The sequence below is a fragment of the Sceloporus occidentalis genome, unplaced genomic scaffold (genome assembly GCF_023333645.1).
Source record: "Sceloporus occidentalis isolate IW3139 unplaced genomic scaffold, rSceOcc1.0.p SCAF_10, whole genome shotgun sequence".
Classification (NCBI taxonomy): Eukaryota; Metazoa; Chordata; class Lepidosauria; order Squamata; family Phrynosomatidae; genus Sceloporus; species Sceloporus occidentalis.
In genome coordinates this window covers 18,981,032-18,986,476 of record NW_028316990.1, presented here as the reverse complement: position 1 = coordinate 18,986,476, position 5,445 = coordinate 18,981,032, and the positions used below count along the sequence as shown (strand labels likewise).

General features: G+C 44.2%; 1 long non-coding RNA gene across 1 annotated transcript; it reads right to left on the bottom strand.

Annotated features, from left to right (window-relative positions):
• Nucleotides 1-2,410: 2,410 nt before the first annotated feature.
• On the bottom strand, nucleotides 2,411-5,199 carry LOC149306020 (uncharacterized). Its single transcript, XR_016271710.1, has 4 exons — nucleotides 5,110-5,199; nucleotides 3,522-3,693; nucleotides 3,227-3,417; nucleotides 2,411-2,696 (listed from the first exon to the last, which is right to left on the bottom strand). It is a non-coding gene; the product is annotated as an uncharacterized LOC149306020 (long non-coding RNA).
• Between the last annotated feature and the right edge of the window lie 246 nt (nucleotides 5,200-5,445).

The window sequence follows — 5,445 nt, the reverse complement described above, 5'->3', positions numbered from 1 at the left end:
CTCCTGAGACTGACTAACTGTCCTCTCCTGCCCCGCCCAATTCCTCCTCTTTCAACTCGTAGTCATTTCGCCCGCTGATTGGTTGCTAGAAGAGAGGCGGGGCGACGTCGACGTCCCTTCTGGCACCGCTCCCTTCTCCTTCGACTATCTGTCCTCTCTTGCCCCGCCCAACTTTTCCTTCTCGACCTCTCATTGGTTGCTGGAAGGGGGCGGGGTCCCTGGGCGACGTCAACGACCCTCCTGGCATCGCCCCTTTTTCCTTTGACTGACTGACTCTTCTCCAACGCTTCTTTATCTAAGCCCCGCCCCTCGCGCCCATTCCGCCTCCTCATTGGCTGCTGGAAGGAGAGGAAAGGCGTGCCCTCGAGCGCGCATGCGCGCTATGCAAACTCGAACTGTCGCCCACAAAACACTAAAGCCAAGCAGTTGTTTGTCAGAGAGACTGACCTCTTTTTGGCGGAGATTCGCGGCGGATTTCTCTCCGGCCATTTGATTGGCCGGTAAGGGTCTCACCTCCTGCTGACGTCACTCAATGGTCAAAATGTGACAGGAGCAGCTATTGGCTTTTGCTGTGGCCACGCCCACCCAGTTAGTCCCACCCACCAGCTCCGCCTCTTTTCCCTCACAAGTTGAGAGTTCGATGACGTCAAACGACCAGAACCTCGTGACTAGAAAAGAAGGGGAGTCACGTGATTTCACTGGCTTCAGCTTTAGGGTCATATATTGAAAATATAGGGAAGGGGGACACTTGGCTTAACAACAGTCTGTTTAAGAGGGACCCAGGAGTCCTAGCAGGCCACAAGCTGAGCCTGAGCCAAGAGTTGTGATGCAGCAGCGAAAAAGGCCAATGCGATCCCAGGCTGCACCAATAGAAGTATAGTGTCTAGAATGAAAGGTTGTAATAGTGCCATTGCATCCTGTTCTGGTCAGGCCTCTCTTGGAATAATCCTGTGTCCAGTTCTGGGCAACACAGTTCAAAAGGGATGTTGAGAAGCTGGGGCCATGTGTCCAAAGCAGGGAGACTAAAATGGTGAAAGGTCTAGAAACCATGAAGCCCTTTGAGGAGAGACTTAGGGAGCTGGGGATGTTTAGCCTGGAGAAGACAAGGTTAAGAGGTGATATGAGAGCCCTGTTTAAATATTTGAAGGGATGTCATATTGAGGAGGGAGCAAGCTTGTTTTCTGCTGCTCCAGAGATTAGGACCTGGAGCAATGAGTGCAAGCTCCAGGAAAAGAGATTCCAGCTCAACATTAGGAGGAACTTCCCGACAGTAAGGGCTGTTCGACAGTGGAACAAACTCCTTCCTTGGAGAGTAGTGGAGTCTCCTTCCTTGGAGGTCTTTAAGCAGAGGCTGGATGGCCATCTGTCAGGGATGCTTTGATTGAGAGTTCCTGCATGGCAGAATGGAGTCGGAATGGATGCTTACTCTATCATTCTATGACTCTAAGTACTCCATAACATTGAAATATATATATATCTTTACAAATATAATGACTTTAGGTCAATGAGTTAAGAATTTTATATATTTGATATATACAGTAGCAACTTTACATCATTCTGTAATGTCATGTTATTATATATATATATATATATATATATATAATTTTAAAAAATAAGAAAAGGAATAAAAACCTGCCGAGCGACATAGAATCTAGAATGTTCCCTTATAGAAAGAGAGAAGGCCTTAATTATTAGGAAACGTCAGGAGGAACAAAAGAGTAAATATCCCATTGTTGACGTACCGAGATATGAATTGTAGGAACAGCTGCCGTATCATTTAACAGCAAAAGAACTGGATTGATTAATTAAAATAATCACTGTTTTTGGTTGCTGAACGACATGTGCGCATGTGCAGAAATGGTCGAAGACTTTCAGAGCCGACATCTATAGTTTTGTTGTGGGTTTTTCGGGCCGTGTGGCCATGTTCTAGAAGAGTTTATTCCTGACGTTTCGCCAGCATCTGTGGCTGGCATCTTCAGAGAGTGCTGGCATAGATGTGAGTGGGCTGTGTGTGTGTGTGTATATATGTGTGTGTGTGTGTGTGTGTGTATGTATATATATATATATTATATACTGTGTTAGTGTGATCACACCCTATATATATACCCCACTCACTTCCATACCAGCATCCTCTGAAGATGCCAGCCACAGATGCTGGTGAAACGTCAGGAATAAACTCATCTAGAACATGGCCACAGAGCCCCAAAAGCCCACAAAGCAAGTATGGATGCCGCCATGAAATCCTTCAACATCACTTAAGAATACTATCCTCAATCCCCCCTTTTAGGCTCAAGTGTCCCTCTTTGTGCCGGAGACCTGAAACGTTGGGCGAAGAGTTACTACAGCCTTTAGTCCATGATGTTAAAGAGACACAATTCACCCTGGACCTACTGTTTTTTAAAGCGGTATTTATTATTATTTTCCTTAAACTTTAATAAAACAAACTAGACAATTTAAAAGAGTTATTATTATTTTCATTAAAACCATTTTATTTCCAAACCTTGGCGCGTGTTGCAACACGCTGCAAATTAAAGCAAAACAAAAGCAGTATTAAAAATTGCTGGGTTGGGGGGGGTGGATGAGTTTAAATTCAATGTGTATTTGCTTTATTTAGTCTAACTTTAGGCTGGCAAGGTCTTGTTGTTCCTCGCTTTTCACACCTGTTCATCTCTTGGCTCTTCTGGGTCAGGCTGGTGCTGCGAAAACCAAAGAGAAATGGTTAGTGAAACAAGAAGAAGGTTGCTGGCAAACGCGTGTCCGTCGTACTTTGGCTGCGGAAACGCCAAAGATAGAGGTCTGGCTGATGAAACTTATAGAGATGGAAGAAATGGACAGCTCTTTTAAATCTGAAAGGTTGAGAGGAAATGGACAAAAGAATGGTTTCCAATGATTGCAATAAAACTGTGGTATTAAAGCAGCAAGGAAAACTAGAGAACGCATTATTAGATTGACTAGAAATGAAAATGACATGTGAATAATAGGTTTTAGGTAGAGGAGTATTTATCTTACCTTTTTGTAATTTTGAAAGGGAGCAATAAGACCAAAAAATGTTATTCTTATAGTATATGATGCTTATTGCTAAGGGAACATTGGAAGTTTTGTAAATGGATTTGACAAATGAGACGGACGGTGAGCGTTTTTGTTTTAAATTTAGTGTGGAAATGTATAATATGAATACATTATCATTATTAACAAAATGGAGGGGGGTGGAGAGGAAGTCTAATACCTGTCTGGGCATATTGTTTCCTTCTACGTTTCCATTGTTTCCTCCTTCTACATTTCCGTTGTTTCCTTCTTCTACGTCTCCGTTGTTTCCTTCTTCTCTTCGTGGTGGAGGGTTTGCAAAGTCGTATCCTGCATCTAGTAAGTCTGCCAGATCTTCTCCTAAAATCAGCTGTTTATAAGCTTTGCACAGTTCTGTAATAATAATTATAATAATAATAATGGCTTTCGTACCACATACTAATCGAAAGTCAAGCCGCAAATATGGAGACCCAGGTGTAGAAGGGAAAGTGACATGCCTGTATTGTGACTGCGAAGCATCGCTATTTCAGCGTTCCTTGTTTTCATCATGAGGCTGAATTGTTCTTTTAGCCCTCTGTACTGTCGCTCCAGCGTAGCGCATCGGTTGCGAAGGTAATTGAGCTCCTCTTCCATGATGATGGAGAAAGGAAAAGAGATAATTTGGATTATCTGCAGAAAAAGGGAAGGAGATAATTTGGATTATCAATAGGAGGACTTGAGTGGGATCAAAATGATGATGATTATGATGGTGGTGGTGGTGGCGGCTCCTTGGGCCAGGGATCATCCGTTCCCCTCCAATGTCTATATATTACGTTTGTATATTTTCTCGTTCTTTGCATATCAAGATAAAAAGTAACGGTCAATTGGAGCGTAGTTTGCAAATTTTCCGTTTGATAGTACACTCGTCCCTCCATATTTGCAGATTGGATTATTCACAGATTTGATTAATATCTAGGTCCTCCAGTGCAACTCTGTGGTCAACCTTAACTAAAAATTGCACTGAAAGACCTAGAGATTCCTAGAGAGGACACTCTACTAGGCCTTTGTAGCTCCTCCGGCGCAGTCCAACGGTCAGTGTCTGTTGGACACTGACCACAGAGTTGCACCAGAGGACCTAGAGATCCCTAGAGAGGTGTCCTCTCAGGTGAAAACATGGTGTTCTTGTTATTTGTGGTTTTTCCACATTCACGGGGGTCTTGTGCCCCTAACCCCAGATAATGTGGAGGGACAAGTATATTTACATATAAAGATAAAACGTAACGGTCAACCGGAGCCTAGTTTGCAACATTTTCCGTTTGATAGTATCACCTACCGCTTTGAATATTCCCTCACAAAGCACACGTGGCCAACCGCCCGCCGTTCGCTCAACGAGCGGCGCGCTTTTGAAACTCTGCCCATCTTGCGACCAACTTGATACATTCCCATTGAAAGAAAGGAGTTGGCCTTCCTCCTCTGAGGCTGAGAGAGTGTGACTCAACTAGGGTCACCCAGTGGGTCTCCGTGGCCAAGCAGAGGGGGATTTGAACTTGGCTCTCCAGAGTCAGAGCCCAACACTCTAACCACTATGCCACCAAGCCTTTTAAAAATGCCGCTATTGTTATAAATGGTCTTTCTGAATGGACGTTAGAGCCGGTGTGGTTTGAGTGTTGGACTATATGACTCCGGAGGCCAGGGTTCGAATCCCCACTCAACCATGGAAATCCACTGGAGGACGTTGGGCAAGAAGCCACACATTCTCAGCAATGATGCTGAGAAACCATTTGAGTCTCTAGTTCATTCTGCCTCTCCATGTATATCCATGCTTTTCTTGCCATCCTTTCTTCCACTTTTATTTCTAAAGAGGATAGAAGTTTGGTTCTTTGATGCCAAAAAACTGGCCAGCTTGTAGCTTCAGAAGCCACTCTGGGGATAGGTGAAAGGTGGGCTTCATCTTTTAGCCTGGTCGACCCAATTCCCTTTTGCCTTGATGCTGGAAGTGAGAATAAACCCTTCCCATGATCTGGGCAACATAGCTGAGGGTATAATCTCTTCTCTAGATAGACAGAGGGGTGGATTAGGATACATTTATTGGGGGGTCAACATTACCTAGGAGCAACAGAGATCCAGAGACAGATAGAGAGGTCGAGCAGCTTGTCTCTCCGTCAGGAATGACAGTTGACCAGGAACGTCCAGAGATCTAGAACACTGAACTGTGGAGGTTCAGCTAATCCTCTGAATCCTCTTTACATATCCTCCCACCCTGAAGCCTTGCCATTCAACAACAGAACAATATACAGATTAACATGGAAATCACTCCTCCCAACCCAGGGTAACATCAGGAATAAACTCTCACTCTTCCATCTCAGGGTCACTCTCTCTATATATACACACACACACACATACACACACACACACACATATATATATATCCCACTCACTTCC